A 24,532-nucleotide genomic window follows, 5' to 3' on the forward strand; every position below is an offset into this window, starting at 1 on the left:
TATCTTTGCACTCAGAACACCAAGTGAACTATCCCAGAGCCCCCAAAAATCAAATGGTACCCAAGGAACACCTAGAACGTATGCCTCACACCAGGCAACATTTGAAACACACTAAGCAATTGTAGGGCATCGTGAAAGCAAAAGCTGTTTGAAACTAGATCCATTGTATGAAAATGTCCATTCCATTCAGCTACACCTTCCTGTTTCTTCTGGTTCACCAGGTGCTCGGTAGCACTCACCTATTGGGTGTGCACAAGATTCTTTGTAGTATCTCTCCTTAGAATGTTATAATTGCTTTAACTTTTATCCTGCCTAGCACACCACAAATGAAAACAGCTGATCTATGCCTTCTTTGACAACTATAGTTTTATGTCCTTTATTTAGAAACAAATGTAATTACTTAAAGTGGAGAAGACAGAACTACTTTTGTAGCTAAGTCAAAACATGCATCAACACTCATCTCTATAATTCTTTCTCCAGGGTGGAAAAAAGTTTGCACTGGCTTTTATCATTAATGAAGTATTACTTACTAAGCAATATAAGTCAGTTCTACTGTCATGACCATAACCCCAGCCTGGCCAGCTCACCCGAGGTGCCCGGGAGTCATGCAGACAAATCTCAGGTACTTCCTATTGCATGGTCCAGCATTGGAGAATACAGCCTTTGGAGGCAGATGGATTTTTTTTTTTGGATGTTTGGCTTAGAAAATATGGTCAGTTGGGAACATGAAGGTCCAGTAGCAACACTCGTGCTGTTAGCTGAAGTCTGAAAGCGTTGAGCACCAAGAGAGCCTGTATCACATTTCCTACAAAATAGAACTTTCCATTGAGGTCAAAACAGATTCAGAAGTGAACATTTGTGAGGGAGTGTTCAAGGTAGAAGTACCTAACATAAACCGACACCTGTCAGTATGAGATGGTTCTTCCTCCTAAGCCTTCAATGATTATCAATCAATACTTATTGGTTCCGAGTTGACTGCCTCTTTCCCCACGTTGTGGTAGTTGGTCTTGTGCCCATCACCACTAGCTGCTTGGAGTAATGCTCTGACAATCGTAGGTTGACCCATCCTTGGTTTTCTGCACTGTTTTCCACGCTAGCATTCCGAAACTGGGATGAGGCTACACTGCCTGTGGGGGTGAAGAGAATGGGAGAGGCAGAGGGTAGGAGAAGCAGGAGAGAGGCTGAGCAGCCACCAGATGAACAAACAGGCTGCCATACTCTTACTACCAGCTTTAATTTCACAGAAAGGATGAAAGCCAAAGAGAAAATTCTCCTGGGGAAAGATCTGGAATGTTTCAGGTGCCAGGACCTCACCTACCTTATCATTCCTCATTCATTCACTCTGTCTCTGTCTGTTTCTGTCTCTGTCTGTCTGTCTCTCTCTCTTTTTCTTTTATTTTTTAAATATGTTTTCCTTGAGGAAGGGAAAGGGATAGGGAGATAGAAACATCTTTATTTTTTAAATATGTTTTTCTTGAGGAAGGGAAAGGGATAGGGAGATAGAAACATCGATGAAAGAGAGACATCGATCGACTGCTTCCTGCCCTCCTGCGCACCCTCTACTGGGGATTGAGCCTGCAACTTGGGCATGTGCCCTGACTGGGAATCGAACCAGTGACCTTTTGGTTCATGGGTTGATGCTCAACCATGGAGCCACACCAGCCAGGCTCTCTCTCTTTTTCTCTCTGACACATGATTTAGCAAATAAAAATATATATATTTTTTTAAGTCTCTAGTTTGTGACTAGTAAGGATGTGCCTCAGAGAAATAACAAAGGATGTGCCCCAGAGCCATTCAGAGTTCAGTGAGACCTCCTCGTAAGGACTTCCAGCTCCAGAACTGAAGTCCTTTCCCATGTATGGCCCCTTACATCTTATCACAGTTCAGCTGGCCTCCTATTTTTGTAGCTATGGGTGGGGCCATTGCGTCAATGTTTATGTTACTCTCTTTTGAAAGAAAAATGCTATGGAGAACCTTGTGGCCCGCACAGATGTGGTCTTCTTGCCCTGGGGATCATAGCTGTCTTTATGCTGGTCCTGATTCTGTTCTTCTTTACATTTTGTCCTTCTAGTATCATGGTCTTTCTGTGGGCTGTCTCCAACCCTTTGTGGAGTTTGGTGGTGAATAAATGAATGAACAATTAACTGAATACCAAGCATGCTCTGCTCAGACCCCTGATGATTGTTAATTCACTTTGGTTTGCAACTCCGGTCACATTTCTCTCCCCTCTCAAATCGGAGTTTCTGAGCATCCATTACTCTTCTCCTTTGTCTACTTTTTTTCAGAGAATTCAGGACTGAGTGAGTTGGGGGTGAAATTTTTGAATAGTTTACATGGTTCTCTCAAAGTGCTGCTGGGTCCTAGCCTTTTACTAGATATGGCTTTTTAAAATCACTCGGGGTTTTTTCTATAGTTTAAGCACCTCGATGAATGCATTGGGCTACTTGCAATATTAATAACTCATGTGTTCTGACCTTATGTTCCTGATAAAGGAATCCTCTGCTGTTTAAGGCTCTGGGATGAATGATGGCTGAGTGTTTCTATTGTCCTCTTAAAGTGGAGATTACTGTATGTTGAATCACAACAGAACTACGTTTTTATAGGCTGTGAATAGCATAAAGGCCCATCATGTTATTCCAGGCAGGGCCAAGCGAAAGGATAATGGTGAACCAATTATTATAAATAATTCCTTATTTCCTTTCGGGCCCCTGTGTGAATTTCGCAGAGCAGGATTCTATCAAAGGCTGGAGATTAAATTAAAGGAGACAGTGCTGATACCAGCGCCTAGCACAGTGCTTGGCACAAGTCACAGCTGAATCAGCATCTGCGCTCAGCCAAGGTTTGGGGGTTTGGGGTTTTGTTTCATTTTTTTTTGTTTTGTTTTTCTCCCCTTCACTCTTCCTTTGCTGTGCTCAGGGTTGCAAACAACCATCATTTCTCATTCAGGTCCATCCATGGAGCTGGGCATGGGTATGAGCTCAGGGCACTTTGCAGAGCTCCCGAAAGCCCAGATGGGTGAGCAGAATGCTGCTTGGTGAGTCTGGTTGTGGTGAAAACAAAGGAGGAAGAAAACTAGAAGATCCTAGCAGAGCAGATGGGGCTGAGGTTAGTCTGAGAGAAGAGGCAGGGCTGGGCATGGGCCGTTGGAATGCAGGAACATCCAGAGACCTGCTGCATGAGGGGGCGGAGCTGGTGAGGATGAGTGGTTCCAGAGGAACCATGTCCATGAGGTGAGTGTGCCAGACGTCCTCATGAATAGGAGGTTGACACACTCTGCAAAGGTTCTAACTCAAAGGCCCTAGCAAACTGAAGCCGTGGCTCTAGGCCTCTCATGTGCTCATGGAGCAAGCACCAAATTCTTTCATCTTCTCCTCCCATTCCACAGAGTTTAACCTTAAGAAAGTTTCACCATTCTCCTCCATGGGCCTTAGGATCCATGTTTGATAAATGAGAGTGCTGGACCCCATGTTCTCTAAGATTCATGTCTTTGTTCATATTTCTATGTTATTAATAACTAGAGGCCCAATGCACGAAATCCGTGCAAGGGCCTTGGCTCTGGCCCCCACCCACTGTGGCCATAGCCGGGGGCCTCTGCCTCTGCCCCCACCCGCTGCAGCTTTGTCCGGAGGAATGTCATTCAGTCTAATTAGCATATTACCCTTTTATTATTATAGATGATATGAGGCAGTGTCATTAAAAGCAGTTTTCCCCCCTCTTCCCCACTAACATACATCTGGAAACCATGAGCTTTTACATTGCTAATCTTGTTTTTTATCTTGACATCTATTGTTCTACACTGACTTCTTTTTAATTCCCAGCTACTAGCAACTAGAATTCCACCCAGCAGTGGAGTCAAGCATCAAGCTGAGTGGGCAGTGGGAAGCATAATTTAATATGGATGTGCCACTTAAACTGCACGTCTATAGAAAATGTGATAAGCACTCCAAAGCTACCCTTACGCAATTTGATGACATATGCATGATTTTCAGCGGACAGTCTCCATATGCCAGAGTGTGGAGGAAGAATATACTTTCCAAGGTAGAAGCATATTCACATGTAATTCATGTCAAGGAGAGTCCTTCCTTTTAGATATAGGCATGCAGAAATAGCAAGGAATCAAGGAAATTTGGATTTGAGAGTACTTTTTAAAGATATCAAGTTATTTAGTTAATTGTCCCTCAGTCTTCATTTCCCTCTGCTTGTCTTTACTCTGCCAAGGGGGATCTTTGCCCTCTGAGTCTATATCAACTCGTTACTCTAACCCATGTTGGCTGTCCTCTTTCATAACTATCATTGTGTGTGGATCATATGAGGGCGGGTATAATAGCAGGGAGGAATACAGACATCTGGAATTCAGGAGAAAGTAGCAGGAAGTATAGACCTGAGAGTCACCAGGACATGGGTAGTAATTTAATTCATAGTAACAGATCAGATCAGAAGAGGGGGAGAAAGATCTAGTACCCAATACCACATACAATTTGAATGTATGAGCAGGGGATGAGGGGCCAGCAAAGTAAACCAAGAAAAAGAACTGGGAAGTCATAGGATCACTCAAAAGCAGGGAATTGTGTGTTGAAAGGAGAGGTTGGTCAGTGTCATTTCACACTTTGCTGTGTGGCCCCTTAAGAACAGGACTAAAAGAAACCTTTAGTTTAGCCACAAGGGGTCCATGGCAGGAGAATTTCCAATATACAGGTGAGGGTAGAAGCCAGATAGAAAAAGTTGAGCACAAGAAAAGTAGAGGTCACTTCATTTTTTTTCCAATAAATGTGCCTAATGAGATGGAGGGAAGGGTGTGGATAATAACCTGAGATGTTGAGATAAGAGCTATGGAGATAAGAAATTGGGGCAACTTATGGTGTTGATAGGAAGGCTTCATGGCAGAGTGGTCAGAATATTCCTTTGTGATAGCCTCTTTTTCCTTCTATGAAGGAGGAGGTGAGATCATTCCCTAAAGTTGGGAAGATAGACAACCATTCAGGAGCCTGGTGGAAGTTTATAAAAGCAACAGTGGAAAATGGGGAGGGGGGTGACCAGGGAGATGGAGAAGGAGTATCTAGTGTTGATAGGAAGGCTTCATGGTAGAGTGGTCAGAATATTCCTTTGTGATGGCCTCTTTTTCCTTCTATGAAGTAGGAGGTGAGATCATTCCCTAAAGTTGGGAAGATAGACAACCATTCAGGAGCCTGGTGGAAGTTTATAAAAGCAACAGTGGAAAATGGGGAGGGGGGTGACCAGGGAGATGGAGAAGGAGTATCTCAGCTGACATCGAAAGCCATCCATCAGTCCGGGAGGTGTGCAGTCTTCTGGAGCAGAGCCCAGCAGGCTAGTTGGGGCATAGATGGTTGGGTTGATAGCTTTCATGGGCTGAATTGTTACCCTCAGATTCCTATGTTGAAGTCTTAACCCCCAGGATACAAGAATGTGACTTTATTTGGAAATACAGTCTTTGTGGATGCAATTAAGATGAGATCATTAGGGCTCTAATCCAATGGGACTGGTATCCTTATAAAAAGGGGAAATTGATGCCCAGCTAATGTGGTTCAGTGGTTGAATGAACCAGGAGGTCACAGTTTGATCCCCAGTGTGGGGCGTGCAGGAGGCAGCCAATAAATGACTCTCATCATTGATGTTTCTATCTCTCTCTCCCCCTCTCCCTTCCTTTCTGAAATCAATAAAAAATATTTTTTTAAAAAGGAGGAATTGAGATACATGCACACAAAGGGAACACCTTGTAAAGATAAAGGCAGAGATGGGTTGATGCTTCTACAAAGAATGCCAGGAAGTGCCAGCAAACTACCAGAAGCTAGGGGAGGTCATGGATGGATTCTCTCCCCCAGCCCTCACAAGGAACCAACTCTGCAGATCTTGGTCTTCTGACCTCCAGAACAGACAATGCATTTCTGTTGTCTAAGGCCTCCAGTGTGTAATTCCTTGTTATGGCAGCTCAGTACACAAGGGATCGGGTCGATTGCTTATTTTCCTTTTTATCCTCAAGTGGTTGTGAAGGACTTAAGGCCAACATTTCCAGAGCACATTCTAAAAATATTATTAGAGAAAGAGCTTAAGGAATCTAAGCAGCGTAGGGCAAGAGGATAAAACAGGGGAGGACAAATAGAAAAAGGAAAAGACTAAGGGATTTGGTGTTGAAATGTTCTCTTCAGCTCCTCCAGTTGTAATTTTGAGTAGTTCCTAGGATCTCAGTCTCTTGGAAAAATCTCATAGCTATTAAGAATTTTCCTGTACAACGTAATCTTAGCCTCTGGGTTCTTGCTAACGTGATCACTGTTTTACTCCTCACATTAGAACTGTGACTTAGATCATAGCCTAGGTATTTGCAAATAATCATTTCTTGTTAGGCACTGGCTTACATTTACATATGGTAATCAAAGATCGAATTTGTTCTCAGAGCGACTTTGAAGTTGTCTGTCTGAGCTGTGTGTGTCTTCAAAGGGCTGTATGACTCGCGTGGATTTAATGGGCTATTTGCCCCGTGACTCAGCCTTTCCTAGGTTCCAGCACCCGGAGGATGTGCTCATTAGCTTCGAGAGACAGCTCTCTAATGGCACAAAATAAGGGGGAAAGTGGGTTGTGGTTTCAGAAGCAACTGTGATTAAAATCCTATGGACAGCTGCTGTTCAGTGTGGTGTCACCCAGTGTGAATGAAAAAGTACTCACTGTCAGAAAGCCACTGGGCTGTAAATTCTGTCTACTGTACACGTGGCCGCTTTCTGCCCAGTTTCAGTTTTAGGGAGAGCACGTGAATAGACTGCAGTGAAAAAAAACAGCCACAATTTAAAAAATACCTTATTTTGAAAAATAACTGTTTTCTTCATTGAAGAAAATTTGGGAAATAATATGAAAATAAATATATTTGGAAAAAGAAGATAATCTCTTCAGTTTTAACATTTAGGGTGTCAAGCCATCTGGTCCCCCCCCCCCATGCTACATATACATGCACATATTACTGACTTGGAATCACCCTGAGATACATCCTGAGTTTTGAAACTTGCTTTAGTTAACCTGACACCCTGTCCACATCCCCATGCCGCAGACACAGGATGTCAGTGGCACCCCAGGTTCCATCATCATAATTTATTTAATCCCTTCTCTCTGGGCGTTTAGGTTGATTCTAGAATTTTGTTATTACAGATGATTCAATGTACATTTTTCAGTATGTATTTTTTCTAAAGCTCAAGGCTTCTGGGGATTGCATTAGAATCTGTGGAAGGCCAGCCAGGGTGCAGACGGTTTTGGCTCCCAAGGCTCTCCCGCTGACTCATTTGAGCTCTAAATGCGAGATCCCCTGGGAGGAGGTCACTGCCCGATTTTCACTTGCACAACGTGGGGAAGGATTTGACGCAAACAGCGAAACGCTGGGAGAAGGCTGCGCGGAGAGTGGGCCTCTGTGCAAAGTTGGTTTGTGGGTATAATGAAACGGGCCCCCCCAAAGCTGCATTGCTCCCTGTCTCACGAACTCAGGCTGCAACTCACAGGAGAAGCAGGTTGTGGCGGGCGGTGGTTCTTTTTCTTGTTCCTCCATCCTCTCGGATTCCTCATGATGGAAAATTCATAAACTGTTCTCGGTGACAGTTGTGTAAAATGAAAAGCTCTGTGAATGTGTTGAGAATAGATTATCCTGACTGCTGTTAAGCGTTTGACAAATTGGGAGTTTTGTCATACATCAGAGAACAATGGAGGGGGAATAAGGAATGGCGGCATCGCATAAATACAACACCCCTGACAGCTCCCCAGCATCATTCATCGTCCTGTGTGGTGGGGAGGGGGCTGGGCCAGAGGGGATGGGTGGGTGGTGGGCAGGCCCCTGGCTTCCTTGAGGCTGGGTGGTGCATCTCGCCACCAAGATCCCACCTTAGTGGGTGTTTTATGGAGGTTCTAGGTTGTTCGTGTGCTCTCTGGTGGGCGGGTGCTGCTGAGCTACTGCTCCCCTGTGGAGCTGGGGCTGGAAACCTACAAGCACACGGAGGGTGGGGACGGAGAGGCCTGTTGCTGTCCTTCCTGGCCACCCGGGTTCCCACCCACCAGCAGCAGGAGGATGCAGACAGCCCAAGGGGATGGGCAGTCTCAGGACTCAAGTGAGGGAGGACAGTTCGCAGAGAGTGTTCAGTTGCTACTGTTCCTGAATATCTTAGCAAGAAGAGAAACCCGCAGGGTGGGCGGGCCCCAGGGCAGTGGAAGAACATCAGGCAGACCTGGCCCTCCCCTTTACTGATGGTGTGACCTTCGGCAGGTCAGTGAATTGACTTCTTTGAGCCCCGGGTTCGCGATCTGTGAGATGGGCTGGTGATCCTACTCTGGTAGTAATGTTGTGAAGATTAAATGAGATAATATAAGGAAAGAGCCTACACAGCTAGTACAATGGCTCTGATAAGAGACAGATAGTTGGTGAAGATTTAGAGATGAGAATCCGCATATAGTGCTGGTGTGAATTCAGTGGAACAGCTACTTTGGGAGACAGTTTGGGAGTTCCTCAGAAAGTTAAGTGGAGAGTTACCATGTGACCCAGCATTTCTAAGTATATACCAAAGAGAAAGGAAAACATACATCCACAGGCATATTCATGGCAACATTATTCACATTAGTCCAGAAGTGGGAACAACTCCTATGCCCATCAGTTGATAAATGGATGAATAAAATATGCTATATCTATACAAGGGTCTATTATTTGACTATTAAAAAGGAGTGAAATTCGGACACATGCTACAACATGGATGGACCTTGAAAACATGCTAAGTGAAAAGAGAGAGTCACAAAAGACCCGATATTAAATGATCCCATTTGTGAAATGTCCAGAATAGGCCAATCTATAGAGACAGCAAGTTGATCCGTGGCTGCCTAGGCTTGGGGAGTAGGGGGGATTGGGAAGGTGATCGTTAATGTGTGGGGTTCTTTTTTGAGTGATGAGAATGTTTTAAAAGTGATTGTGAATATACTAAAATTCATTGAATTGTACACTTCAAGTGGGTGAATTGTATAATATGTTAATTATACCTCAGAAAAGTGTTACCCCCCCCCACACACACACACACAGACACACACACCCAAAAACAGAAGCAGAAGGAAAAAAAAGTGCCTGATGCCAGCAGGTTATTCGTTCGTTCGTTCATTCATTCATTCATTCATTCATTCAAAAGAGTTGTGCATTTATTTATTTATTTTTGTTGTTGTTAATCCTCACCGAGGATATTTTTCCAATGATTTTTAGAGAGAGTGGAAGGAAGGGGGAGAGACAGATAGACAGAGAAACATCCCTCATGTGCCCCTACCAAGAGCCGGGAATCGAGCCTGCAACCCAGACATGTGCCCTTGACCAGAATCAAACCCGGGACCCTTCAGTCCAAAGGACAATGCTCTATCCACTGAGCCAAACCGGCCAGGGCCCTGCAGGTATTTAAACAATAAGCCTTTTCCTGTATCACAGATTAGTTTGGAAAAGGTTGGCAGGGCTTCTGTTCCCTACTTTTCAAGTTCAAGTCTTCATAGTCCACTCCTTTAATTGCCAGCTCTCCAAAAAGAGACACCAAGCCTTCCTTTAAGTCAGAGTGCTCACCAGGGCCACATTCCTTGTGGAATCGCTGTGTTCTAGAAAATAGGGGGTGTGAGCTAAAATCCCAGCCAGTTTCTATTCACTGGATTCCTTTCTCACACCTCCAGAGAGCACTGTCGTTTATCGGCATCTCTGTCGGGTCTGCAATATCACACTGCAGGAGGACCTGTTGAAAAAAGCTGTTGTTCTGGAGAAGAAAGAAGTTCTTCCCGCTGTCTGACTCCCGTCTTCCTTCTGTAATTGAAGTCAGCTTCCCACGGCCCCTCTGAATCCTGGCAGCTTGGATGCCTGGAGTCAAATGGAATAAGTGCCTCTGTGGAGAACAGCTCCTGGAGGCCACCGCACATTTGTCACATGTCAGTAGGATCTGCATATGGATGTGAAATGTATATTTAAAAATGTGCACACACTCGGCTGCACACACATCCTGCTCCGAATGTGTTTATCCAATTGCCCATCACAGACCCGCCCTGGCGGGCGAGCAGACCTCCTCACCTTGGCTTGCCAGCCCACAGCCTCCCCATCTGTAAACATCCCCTGCCACCCGCTCCTTCCTACAACTCTTACATCTCCTATTGCAATTTTAAAACTGGGTCCCAAATTCATCTCCCTATAGGGAAGGCGACTGAAAGGTTCTTCTTTGCAGCAGATTACTTAGCTCTAAAGACGGATTCCTTACCTCAACAGGAAGGAATTGGCAGCTCTGGCTCCTGTAGCAGCCAGCCACCCAGGAGCAGACGGAGCACTGGGTTGGGAGTCAGTATCTCCTTTTTGAACACTAGCTGCCCCACTTAGTGGCCATGTGACCTGGGATATAGCAGGGGACCTCTCTTGGTCTTGGTTTCCTCATAGATAAAATAAAGGCATGGATGTAGGCCCTTTAAGAGCCCTAAAATTTGGAGTACTCCCTTTTGTGCCTCAAGGGAATAAGAAAGACTGTAGAATGCTGGGATGTTCTGAATTACCTACCCACCGAGGACTGGGGGCTGGTGTCTGAGACCATGGTATTCAAGCCCAATTCTAAAGTCCTACAGCAAACTCTGACATCTCCTATTGCAATTTTAAAACTGGGTCCCAAATTCTTAGGCATGTCTCCCATTGAGAACTAGTCTGTGCTTCCTCCCTGGAATCTGAGCCAGCCCGTCACTGTTCCCTGGAGAGAAGCTGGAGGGCTGTGACCTCCGAGGGTGATCTCTTGGGACACTGTTCCTTCCAGAGATGCTGTTTCTCAGAACTCGCTCTCTATGCAGTGAGAAGCCCACCACACGGAAAGGCCACATCCTGGCATTCCAGGTGACAGTCACAGCCAGCCCAGCCCAGGCACCAGACATGATTGAAGAAGTCTCGTTGGAAATGCATTCCTCCAACCCCACCAGCTCCAGCTGTTCCAGCCTTCCCAGTTGATGTCCCAGACTTTGCAAGGCAGAGCACACCATCTCTGTTGGGTCCCTCCACATTCCCCAGGCACAGAATCCATGAGCCTAATAAATTGTTGTTTTTGGCCACCATGCTTTGGAGTGTTTGTTATAGTTATCGACTGAATGTCCCCTTCATCCCACCAGATTCGTATGTTAAAGCTCTAACCCCAATGTGATGGTATTGGAAGTCTGGCCTTTGGGAGGTGAGTAGGTTTAGATGGAGTCATGAGGGTAGGACTCCCATGATGGGATTAGTGCCCTTAGAAGAAGAGGGAAAGGTACCTGAGCTCCCTCGTGTCCTCTTCCTCTCCCACTCCCTTCCCCCTCCAGCATGCACGAAGAGAGGCTGTGTGAGCACATGGTGAGCAGGTGGCTATCTAAAAGCCATTCACAGAATCCTCACCAGAACCTGACTACGCTGACACCCTGACCTTGGACTCAGCCTGCAGAACGATGAGGAAATAAATGTCTACTGTTTAAGCTGCTCAGCCGGTACTACTCTGTTATAGCAGCCCGAGCTGACCACAACAGCTGTGCAGCGCAGAAGACTGGAATATACCCAGTCTGAGCCCTGGCATTTGCCACCTGGCCCCTTGGTCACCATGACTGTAGTCTGTGTAAAGTGTGAACTGGTCACTTAGTTTTACACACACACATCTGCTCATAGATGTGATTTATCTTTGCTATCTTCACAAGAGGCCATTATGAGTTGGACTAAGTAAATGAGTGTGTGTGTGTGCATACATGTGTATGTGCCATGCACACGTGTGTGACCGTGTGCATCAGGGCCAGTGTGGGAGACGCTCAGGAGCAAAGGCACAGAGCTCTCTGGGAGGCTGAAGGCCCAGCCCCCTCTCCCTTGCCCAACCTGTGCTGCAGGAACAGCCCAGCATTGTTTATCCCCAGACAGTCTCCTTCCTCCTGCCCTGCACCAAATCGAAGCCATTATCCAAGGACAATGAGGGGACTATGGTCCTTTTCATTCTGCAACTGAGAGGCAAAGCTGACAACTTGGGTATTTATCTCACACTCTGGCTTCCAGAGGCCTCATATTCATTAATGAATTAGTCCCTCCTAACAGCAGTCCCTTTATTAGGGTGGCATCTTAATGTGTGCTCATCAGAAAAAGGGCCTGAGGCAGCAGCCAAGGCTGCTGGTGATCCATGGGCCGCCCCAGCTGGGGCCATTGAGGACTCACTCATCCCAGGGGCAGATGGGGCCACGACATGCCAGTCACAGAATTTGACACTTGGATCTGGGGGTCTGGGTGTGAGTCTACCCTGTGGGTAGTCCTTGTTCAGAGAGCTTTGCTGCTCCGAGTCTCAGATTTTTCGTCTGTCAAACGGTTGGAGAGACTGATCCCACCAGGGCATGGAGTTTTCCTGATGAGCGGATGGTACATAAAGGTGCTCTGGACGCTGTGACCAGCACACTCACGTTCATCGTCATTGCTTCTGTGTCTCAGTGAAGATGCTGCAATTAGTTATAGTTGCCGGAAGTTTCAGCAGCTGCATTGAGGAAGAGGGTCAGCAGGGCAGAGTGAGGAACCCCTGGGTACCCAGGATTATGATGATGATGAAGACCTGCAGCAACAGCAGCGCCCACAGAGCCCCCGCCCCCCACTCAAGTTCCCCTGGTCCTGCACGCCCAGTCCTGTGTACTGCACTGCCCCGCAGTGCCTCCACCTCCGGCACCCTCCTCATGCGCATCGCCCTCTTAGGCTGACTCTCTCAGTCATTCAGGTTTTATTTTATGTTTTTATTTTTGTGTGTTCAGGAAGTGTTTCATTGTAGCTGCAACTGTTCGAATGATCATTGATGAGCGATAACAAAGCCACACTTAAGGCAGGCACGCCAGTGTATTTCTGTCCAGACCAGTCACCCCGCCCACGGCTGGTGGCTCAGTCATAACTTCCAATTTCAAGATCTGGCTTTTGCATAAATGCTGCTTAGAACTCCTTTTTTTCTTTTCAATTTTAAAAAAATTTGATAAAATGCATGTAACATAAAATGTATGTATTAACCATTATTAAGTGTACCTTGTGTACCCAGTCTCCAAAACTCTTCATTAAACAACAACCCTCTAATCCCCTCCCTTACAGCCCCTAGCAACCACCATTCTGTCTCTCTGGACTGCTCTTTGCACCTCATATAAATGGAATCATACAGCATTTGTCCCTTGTGACTGGCTTATTTCACTTTAAAAACATTCTCAAGGTTAACAAATGTCCTCAAATGGATGAACTTTGAGACATTTTTGTTAAGTGAAATAGACCAGTCACAAAATGACAAATGCTGTAGGATTCCACTTGCATGAAGCACTTACAGTGGCACATGTCAGACCTGCCTTGCTTTTTAAGGCTAATGATATTATGCTGTGTGGATGTACCTTGTTTGCTTACTCCCTCTTCCACGATGGACACTTGGGTTCCATGCTTTAGCCACTGTGAATACTGCTGCTATGAACATGGGTGTACGCAAGACCACTTTTAATTCAGAATGAGAGGTGCCATCTAATGGGCACACAGTGGCACTGAACAGGGCACTTCTCCACAGTGGATACTCATGGTGGAAAAGCAGAAAGACCTCTGGAGTAACGTTCAAATGACCACATACAAAAAACCAACTGATCACAGCATGGCTGTGAGAACAGACAACCTCTTTTTGTGCTGTGGTGTCACTTGGCTTTTCACTTCAACAGTTTCTCAGTCTTTTAAAAATTATTGCCCCTCCCCCTCAGGAACCGTTTAGGACAGTGGTCGGCAAACTCATTAGTCAGCAGAGCCAAATATCAACAGTACAACGATTGAAATTTCTTTTGAGAGCCAAATTTTTTAAACTTAAACTATATAGGTAGGTACATGGTTATTATCTTAATTAGGGTACTCCTAAGGCTTAGGAAGAGCCACACTCAAGGGGCCAAAAAGCCGCATGTGGCTCGCGAGCCGCAGTTTGCCGACCACGGGTTTAGGACATTTTTTTCCTGACTCCCATGAACATTTACTTACTGTTAAGTGTATCTGTACTTTATGTATAGAAAAGATTAAGATATTTTTCACCCCCAGGAACCAACTTTAACTCCTAGGGGACGCTCTCGTTCCCATTGAGAACACATGCTTCAGCAGCTGGCTTTACACAGGGCTAAAGAGAAGCAGCCAACTTTGGGTTCCTTCAAAAGTTCTCGCACTCCCATCAACTCTTTTTTTGTTTGTTATAGTTTATTCTGTTTAGATGCAATTGAACAAAGCGCAGTGGCCTAGTGCTTCTATCCAGTGCTGTCCACGACAGTAGCTACTGGCCACGTGTGGTTACTAAATTTAAATTAAAGTTAAATAACAGTAAAAATTCAGGCTCAGTAGCACTAGGCATGCTTCAAGGGCTCAGTAGTGTCATCTGGCTAGTGGGACAGCATATGTCCAGCAATGCCCATCACCCCAGGTAGTTCTGTTGGACAACATTGAACAGGTTGCCCGTAAACTTAGCCAGCGGAATGACCACAGACTCACTGACATCATATGTGTTGGACCAGCCCAGACACCACTGGGGGGATCATCCTCTCCTGAGTTGCTTTAACTTTCTTTAAACAAAATCAACACACATCTATGAATGTTGCTATTCTCCCTTTAACTGCTTTCTGCTTCCTCTTCACTGTATTAACCCAGCATCTAAAATCAGACAGACCTGGTGGGGATTGCAGCTGGAATACTGTTTCTTAACCTTGGACAAGTTACTTAGCTTCTTTGCACCTCAGTTTTGTCACCTGTAAAATGGACATCATGCTTTCTGTATCACAGGCTTGTCATTGCACGTGCAGCTCAATGAGAGAATGCATGTGAACATATTTTATCATCCAAAAGGCATTATATGGATGGCATCCGTCATCCCCCAGGGCCTGGAACTCAGCAGCTGCTGAACATATGTTGGTTGAATTAGTGATTGTTGTTTTCTTTGCTGAAATCTATAAGCAGGCAGCACGCCATGTCTCTTGCCTTCAGGCTGGCTATGCCGAGGTACCCATTCTTCAGGGGCTCGTCCCTGCCCCATCAGCCCTGGCAGTTATATGTATGTGTGTGCATGTCTCCCTGTGAGACTGGGTCCCAGAGAACAGTTGTATTTATTACTGGAGAAGTAGAGATATAGGGGGTGGGGAGTCACAAACAGAGTCAGGGAAAGTCAGGCACCAGAGAAGGGCCCAGGGGCCCACAGTGTGGTCTAGGTCGGGACTTCTCACACTTCAGCGTGCACCAGAATCACTAAGGAGCCTGCTAAAGGCAGACTGATTCTGTAGGTCTGGGTTGGAGCCTGCAGTCCTGCATTTCTGATAAGCTCTCTGGTGATGCTGCTGGTGACGTCCACCAACCACACTTTGCACAGCAAGGATCTCAGGACCCACCTCCATTGGGCTCACTGGGGATCTTGGTCACGTGGAGATTCTTGAGGCTTGGAACAGGCCACAGAACCTGCATGATGTACATGTTTTCTGGGTGATTCTGATGATCCTGGAACCTGAGAACCTCTGATCTGTGGACTGAGGTGGGAGTTCTGAGCTCTCATGGGAGGGGGAGAGACCCCTTTCCTGGTGCTTACACACCTCTCCAGAGCAGCACCTAATAGGTGGTTCCTGTGCCAGGAAGCCGGTCTTGGCTCACACTCTTCCTTGTGCCAGTTTTAAAAGCCTCAACTCTTTAAGCCAATCTTTCACACACTTTGTCAGGAACACCCTTTGCTACAAGGTCTGAGCATATTTGGATAAGATAACAAGACATTTGCAAAAATTGAGGTTGAGAATCGATGGCTGGATCTGAGGCGTTTGCTCAGCCATGATTACTCATCTAGCCCTTGACCTTTCTGCAGAGATGCCTTAGAAATGAGTAAATTAACACTAGCGGAGAGTGACAAGGGCCTGCAGACCCACAGCTTCTCTCACACAGACGCTAGTGAGCAGAACTGGGCCTGGGAGGTCCATGCCACCAGCTCCCACGTGGATTCTGAATCCCTTTGCCTGCCCCTAAGCAAGGTCAAAGGGCCCCCTTCTGCAGGCTGTGTCCTGAGGGTCATTTCTGGGCTGAGGCAGAAAGTGGCCAGAGCTCCATCTGGGAGATGGATTCAGCAATGGCGCGTGGCTCTGACCATGCGGCCCATTTCCATGGGCTCCGGGGCAGGGGTTAATGGACCCTTTTCTTTTCCCAGCTTTATTGAGGCATAATTAACAAATACAATTGTAATATATTTAAAGTGTACAATGTAAAAAAATAAGATAAAATATGCAAAGTGATGATTTGATATATGTATACGTTGTGAAAGTTTCCTCCCATCAACTTAATACATCTGTCCCCTCACACGTTTACCTATATTTTGGGGGGTGGCATGGGAACTCTTACGTTCTCTTAGCAAATTTCACTTACACAATACAGTGTCACCAACTCTAGTGACCATGCTATACATTAGATCCTCAGACCTTGTTCATTTTATAACTGAAAGTTTATATCCTTTTACCAATATTTTCCTATTTCCCCCATTTCCCAGCCCCTGGCCACCACCATTCTACTCTCTGTTTCTATGAGTTTGACGTTTTAAAAAATTTATCTTTATTGTTGAAAGTATTACAGATATCCCCCTTTTCCCCCTTCAACCCCCTCTACCCCAAACCTGCCTCCCCCTACTACCAGGCCTACTGCACTATTGTCTGTGTTCATGGGTTATGCATATATGCATATAAGGTTTTCTGTCAATCTCTTCCTGACCCCTGCACCCCTTTCCCCCTGAGATTCATCAGTCTGTTCATGTTTCCATGTCTCGGGATCTATTTTGTTCATTAGTTTATTTTGTTCATTAGATTCCACATATGAGTGAGATCATGTGATACTGGCTTTCTCTGACTGTCTTATTTCGGTAGCATAACACTCTCCAGGTCCCTCCCTGCTGTCTCAAAGGGTATCAGATTCTACATATAAGTGAATTCATACAGAATTTTTCTTTCTCTGCCTGACTTCTTTCACTTAGTATAGTGCCTTCCGGGTTTACCCCTGTTATTGCAAATGGCAGGATTTCCTTTTTTAAGGTGGAGTAATATTCCATTGTCTGTACACACATACCACATTTTCTTTACCCATTCATCCACCGGCAGATGATTAGGTTGTTTTTTTTTTTACCTTGGCTTTTGTGAATAATGCTGTAGTGAACATGGGAGTACTGATATCTCTCTGAGACATGCTTTTGTTTCTTTGGATAAATGCCCAGAAGTGGGATTGTTGGATCATACGGTAGTTCTTTTTTTAACTTCAGGAGGAACCTCCATACCGTTTTCCATAGTTGTTGATACATGGGCATCCAGCGCCAGCAGGAAGTCCTGACGGGGGCCTGGGTGCCGGATGCCACCGGCGACAGTGTCACTTTGGTTGGAAGGTTAAGAACTGCTTGCACACTCGTGGGTCTACATCTCAGTTTTCCTTTTCAGCTTATTCATATGCCAATCCCTTATTGTTAGATTGTTTCTACAAGGATGTCTTTACAGTAAGACAAAGGGCATAGGAAGGAGATGCTGGTTCTGTGGCGGGTGTTGAATCTGGAGTTCCCGAAGGAGAACAGCTGGATACCCGTGGAGGCAGGAGTCTGAGAGGTGGGTGGACAGTGGTGGTTCACTCGCTGCTGGCTCCAGTTTCCTCTCTCCTAGGTATCTTGGGAAACTCATCTGGGGAGATGAAGCAGAAATGCCATTCTTGTCCCTCTATTGAATGAAGTTTTGAAATCTAACATTTATCTCAATCTCCAGGTTTCACCTCTAAATATATTCTACTGTCTCCCTTTTATGCATTCTCCACTTCTTATCCAGAATGAGCTCTGAAACCATAAATCAGATCATGTCACTCCCCTACTTAAAATCCCCTGAGAGCTTCCTTTTGGGCACAGGATAAAATTCAAACGCCCTGCTTATGTGACCTGTAGGGCCTAGTGTGATCTAGCAGAGGAGGAAATGGATGTGTTAGTGACACAGAGTTGTGGGAAAAGCCACCCACTAAGTAACATTTCTGCAAAGAGCGGCAAGCAGATTGGGAATGAAGGATGCTGGGATGGCGAAGACATCAGGAAGCAGAGCCAGTAATGAGGCACAGAGCCCCCTATTATTTCTAGCTCCAAGGAAAGTATGGATTAATTGTTCTTTTCCTAAATGGTCTTAATTTACTTTTTCGTATTCTTTCTTATTCACAACCAGTGCAGCTGATGTTCTCGGACCCAGCACAGAGCTTGGCCCAACAGCTGGGCTGGTGGCTGAAAATCTCTAGTTACAGAAAGGGAATTCCAGGGAGGTCCTTGGGAGCCATTCCACCTACACATGCTCATTTGCAAACAAGAAAACTAAAGACGTGATGGAAGGGGACGCTTATTTATTCATTAATTCAGCAATGATTTATTGAGCAAATTTGCAAGGCCCCAAGTTAGGTGCTGGAGAAAATCAAGAAGGTTGCTGCTTTCAGAGTAAAACATACACAATTAACTCTCATGGAAGACTAGTTAATGGAGGTACCATGCAAAGAGCTCAGGCCTGAGAATTACAAGTCTTGAGTTCCAATCTGAACTGCCACTTTGTATCTGAACTGGAGTGATTTACTGAGCTTCGGTTCCTCATCTCTAATGTGGGGAAGGTGGTGTCTGGCCTGTGGATTGCACTAGGGTTTTATGAGCACCCAGATAATCATAACACGTGCTGATGCTTGATGGCCTGTAAAGCAATTTGTAGATGATGCTTTTGTTGCTGGTAGGATGATAATTTGCAAGCAGGGAATTACAGCCACTGGAATAATATAATGGAAAATGAAAGGGGCCATTGTGGAGGGTGGAGGGCAGATTGTATGTTGGGGGTGGAGCAGAGAAAAGCCGAAGTTGGCCCCAAGCCTTCATTCAAAGGGTTTGTCTTTTGTGCTGATTGGAATAAATGGAAAACGATTTCCCTATGGGGAGTGGCTCATTCAACCAGGTAACAACTACCACTTGCTAGTATCTAATCGTGTTATAAGGTGAGGATGGAAGACACTGAGCCCAGGCATGGCCATCGGAGCGCTGAGTTTTTAGGAGAAACAGAGTCGTAAACAGAAAGATACAGCGTAGTGCCTCGCCAGGGCTCAGGACAGAGGAACCCAACCCCACCTGGTTAGAGATGGGCCGGAGGATTCCCAGGGGAGCTGCTAACTCAGTTGGTCTTGAAGGCGGCAGAGGGCTTGCCCTGTGGGTCATGCCAGGAAGGGCAATCAAGCGGAGAGAGCAGCATAAAGAGTCAGGTGGCAAGTCTAGAAACTGGCTTTGGCTCCAAGGGGAGACCTGGGCATGGTGGTAGAAACCACTTTGCAAATAGTGTGAGTGCCAGGCAGGCGCTGAGCTGGGTGGGGGGCTCGTGTTTGTGGGAGCCACCTTCCATGAAAACCTGATGACATCTGATTAGCATCCTTCAATTATAAATGTAATTTACAGCCAGACCCAGTCTTCTCCCAGGACAGCTGGTCTTGGAAGCCACCCACAGCTTTGTGAAATGTGCACCCAATTCTGCGAAAGGTTTGCAATGTGGGGGATGCAGACAGCACCTAGCATCATGGGAGGCAGATGGAGAAGACACACACACACACCAGAGTGGAGTCAGGCACTTGAGAACCATCCCAGGGAGCAGCATAGCAGGGCCTCGATCCACAGGGAGTCACTCAGCGTGTGTGGCGTCCAATATTGTAACCAACCCTCCCGTCGCTCCATCCTCTCTCCAGGCTCCAGGAAGTAATGGAATCCTAAGGCGGAAGGTATTTGATCTCTAAGGAGGGACAAGTGGATGTTACTCATAAAACATGCATCTATTAAGCTCCTGTGGTTTGCAGAATCAGCCATGTGCCTGTGACCACGGGGAGAGCACAGAAGAGACCTTGTGGCACCCTCGGATGTCTCCACTTGGCTGCCACTCGGATCTCAAACCCAGTGTGCCAATATTTGAACTTGTCATTTTGTCCTCTCTCAAGAACATCTGCCCCTTATTCAAGCAAATATCACCACCACTTGTCCAGGTCAGACCCTGGGAGGCGCCCTCAACACTTCCCTGCCTTAAAGCCCAGCACACATTCCCCAAATTCTGCCCATTCTACTCCTTGGCTGTTGCCCTAGGCTAGGCCCTCAATGCGCCCCACCTAACGCACTGCACAGTTTAGTCTTCCTGTTCCCAAGACTCCATCCTCCACCACCTGAATCTGCTTTACAAAGCTTGGTTGCCCCTTTGCCTGTTAGGATTGTCTTCATTCATTTATGCAGCGACCGACCGTGGAGTACTTTCTGTGTGGCAGGCCCTGTGATGGGCTCTGGAGGGACAGAGGCGAATGAGCAGGAGGACCCTGCCATCTGTGTGCTCACAGCCTAAGGGGGAGGCAGCACAATAAAGGGCAGTGCTGAGCCACTGAAGGAATTCCGTGTTCTAGGCTGCAGGGCTCTGAGGGGGAGGCCAGCCCTGACCCGGGACCTGGGGAGAAGGGAGAGGGCCTGTGGTTAACTCTTTTCCCTGCCTGCAGTTTCTTTCCTACACTTAAAAAAATACCAAGGATTTATCAGAAGACACTATGAAAATAATGTTTGTGCTGTATTGACAATGCAGAAAACAGAGGCGAACAGAAGCTTGAACTTCCCCGTCGTCTCAACCTTTCTAGCCAGTATTAAAATTGTGGGTCTTCCCTAACAAATTTTGTGTTCAGATTTATATTTTACACACCTGGAGATGCCTTTGGGTCTACTATTTTGTATATGGCTCTTTATGAACAGATACCGTAGCATTTAAAAAACAGCGCTATTGTTCTTGTTATGAAAGGAATACAGAGCTATTTCAAACAAGTTAACAAGATGAAAACTACATGTAAGACAAAGATTACCTACTGCTCCCATACCTGGAGATACCTTCTACTAATACCTGTGTGTGTGTTCTTTCACAATGTTATGTTTGTATACCTAGTTTAGATATAAATGTAAATATAGATATAGGTGTAGGTAGGCTTGATCTTTAACCTGATTTTCTACTGAATGTACAGGGTGGGGCAAAAGTAGGTTTACAGGTGTTTGAATGGAAAATAATACAATAGTTCATAAATAATAATGTAAGAATAAACTCTTTCATGTACCCACAGCTTTATTTATTTGTTTGTTTGTTTTTTGTTAATCCTCACCCGAGGATATTTTTTCTATTGCTTTTTAGAGGGAGAGTGGGAGGGAGGGAGGGGGAGAAAGAGAGAAAAAAACATCAATATGAGAGAGACACATCGGTTGGTTTCCTTCCACAGGCACCCCAACCAGGCCCGGATCAAACCTGCATCCTAGGTTTGACTGGGAATTGACCCCTCAACCCCTTGATGAGCATGGGCCAACGCTTTATCCACTTAGCAGCTATAAACCAGTTGCCCCACCTTGAATTACAGCTTCCTTTTAATTAAATATGTTTTAATTAAATTTTTGTTAAAATCTATAGAATATGACTATTTGATATAATAACATCTATATGACTTTAATCAAAAGAGAGGTTACCTTGGGTGATATTCCATGTAGATATATCATAAATTATACAACTAAGCTCATATTTATGGATATTTAAGTTGCCTCTATATTTTCATTTCAGATAGCAGGATGATGAAAAGGCTTTTGTGAGCATACATTTATTTCCTTGAGAAGTGAAATTGCTATGACAAAAACCATGAAAATTTTATGTTTGGGTCCATATATGTGGTTGGCAGAATTGTCAGATGACCTTCTTTGACGACCTATGTCTTTGTATAATTAATTCCCCTTCAGTGTGGGCGGGACCTGAGATTGTGTCTGACCAATAGATTGTGGCAAAGCTGATGAGGCTGTCACTCCTGTGACTGTTGTATGGCAAAAGTGAGGGGATTTTGCAGATATAATTAAGATCTCTAATCAGAAGGCAGATTACTTCATTAGAGAACCTGCCTGCCCAATCAGGTGTGCTCTTTAAGAGAAGGTCTAGAAACCAGAGGCTATCTGGCCTTGGAGAAGCAAGCCACCATGAGCCTGCAGTTGCAATGAAATGAATTCTGTCAAAAATCTCATGAGCTTGGACGAAGACCCGAGGTCTCAGCTGATCCCAGCCCTGGCTGTGTTGACACCTTCATTGCAGCCTTGGAGCCCTCGAACAAAGAACCCAGCTAAGCCCCGCCTGGATTCCTGATCCATAAAACTCTGAGATAATAAATGCATGCTATTTTAAGCTGATAAATTTTTGGTGATTTATTATAGAGCAATAAAAACTAATACATATAAGAAAACTGCCTGTGATAAAATATACACAAATGTACGCTTCCATCCAATTCAAGAGCTCCTGTTTCTAGTGGTGTTGCCAACTTTTTAAATCTTTGCCAATTCAAGAGGTTAAAAAAAAAACACCTTACTATGTGGTCCCCAATTGCAAGTAAGGTTGCACATTTTTCATATTTTTATTTCCATCTTAAAACCCATGTGTATGCCCTGGCTGCTATGGCTTACTGGTTAGAGTGTCGGCCCACTCACCAAAGGGTCTCAGGTTCGATTCCTAGTCAAGGATGTACCTGGGTTGCAGGTTCCATCCCTGGCCCCTGTGGGGTTGGGTGCGAGAGGCGACTGATTGATGTCTCTCTCGTATCAATGTTTCTCTCTCCCTCCTCCTCCCACTCTCTCTAAAAATCCATGGGAAAAATATCTTCGGTGAGAATTAACAAAAACAAATCAACTTATTTGTAGTATATTCTGTACTTTGTGATATGTCTTATTAATCATATCCTTTGTCTATTTTTTATTTTTTATTGGTTTATGAAAACTTTTTACATATGTGGAGGGCAGGAAAGAAGCAGAAATATAGAGATCATTTTATGTGTTACAAGTGTTGCAAGAACATTTTATTTTCCAAGCTTGACAATTTTGGTTTTTTTTATTTCATATATTTATACTATTTGATGAGGATGGAATGAATGTTTTTTCATTTGGTGGAGGTTTAGATAGGCCACTCTGGTAGTCATGCATTGGTGGTAAGAGCAGCGAAGAGTCAATTGCATTGGTCCGGGTGCGCTCATGAAGATTAAGCCTGAACTACATTAGGTGTTGCCCGGATGGTAAGAAGCGTCTGAGCCCTGAGACATCTTAGAAATGGAATTGGCAAAGCCTGGATTCTCCAATTGACTGTTTACTGGATGGGAAATGAAGACGCAGAGGTGAAGTGCGTGGTGCAGAGGCCTGCCTGCATCCAAGGCACTAAGTTCACTGAGGAAGTTTCTCCCTCGTGGAACTACACCGCCAGGACTTCACCTGCACATCCCCGGAGACCAGGCAGAACAGACTTCCTGCCTTTATTTTGAGTGGGTGGGTGAAAAAATCATCCTGGAGGCCCTCTTCCCTTCCTAGGAGACGAAATATTCCCTCTGTGTTTTCTTTGACTCCCCTCACCAGCCGGACCTACGGTTTTGAGGCTGAGCAGATGAGCAGGGCTGTTTGTTCAAACAAGGACCCACCTGGACGTGCCTGGTGCCGGAGAGGTTTCCCCGCCAACACCCTGCGCAGCCCTGTCTCCAGGCAGCGGTGGGGTGAGTGGGAAGGGGCATTCAGCCTCGCAGTGAGCAGCCTCCAGTGAGATGCTGGACGTCACATGATGTTGTTGGCAAGAGCAGAGGAGGTAGCCTGTCCTGTCCCTAGACTCCAGTAGATCCCTCAGACCATCGGAAATGAAGAAATGCTGCCCCCAGTCCTTGGTGGCAGAAATGAAGATCCGTCAGGCGCAGGCTTGACACATGCTTGGGGTCGCCCGCCGGTGGGAGTTGAGGGGAGACACTGGAGTAACAACGCTGAGGACCTGAAGGCCTCTGGCTCTTCCGAGCCCAAGTGTGGGTCATTCAAAACCTCCCTTGGTTGCCTGGTTTGTTTCGTGCAGAGGTTCACAGCTGGGGGCCATTTGACAATACAGTGGGGCCTTGACTTACGAGTTTAATTCATTCCGTGACGGAGCTCGTAACTCAAATTACTTGTATGTCAAATCAGTGTTCACCATTACAATGACACGTGATGCTGGGCTGATGTTGTGGCGTTCACTGTGACGTTCACTGCACCAACTAGCGGTGGGGTATCTGAAGCTGGCTCGTAACCCAAATTTTAGCTCGCAACTCAAAGCAAAAAATCGGCCGAGAGACGGCTCGTATCTCGAAAAACTCGTTAGTCGGGACACTCATAAGTCAAGGCCCCACTGTATCTGGAGACATGTTTGGTTGTCACAACTGGGAGGTCTAGGCTAGACATGCTTCTAAATGCCCTGCCGTGCACAGGGAAGTTCCCCACGGCAAAGAATGATCTTTTCCCAAATAGCAGTTGGGCTGAGGGTGAGAACCCCTGGTGGAGCAGGGATGGTGTGAATTCATTATCTGGCTGAGTTAGAGATGTGTGCAGCGTCTCCTGGCCCTGCACCAGGCTCCGTGATAACTGACCACCCTGAATCCTGTATTCATCCCCCGGGGTCTCCGCTGGGTACCACTTGAGACTGAGCAAGGGAGTGAGGACTCAAC

At 45.8% G+C, this 24,532-nt stretch overlaps 1 protein-coding gene across 1 annotated transcript in view; it reads left to right on the forward strand.

Annotated features, from left to right (window-relative positions):
• Positions 1-24,532, forward strand: part of PTPRT (protein tyrosine phosphatase, receptor type, T) — a 694,385-nt gene that overhangs the window by 218,809 nt on the left and 451,044 nt on the right. The gene's annotated exons all lie outside the window — the stretch shown is intronic.

Source organism: Myotis brandtii, unplaced genomic scaffold, assembly GCF_000412655.1.
Source record: "Myotis brandtii unplaced genomic scaffold, ASM41265v1 scaffold333, whole genome shotgun sequence".
Taxonomy (NCBI): Eukaryota; Metazoa; Chordata; class Mammalia; order Chiroptera; family Vespertilionidae; genus Myotis; species Myotis brandtii.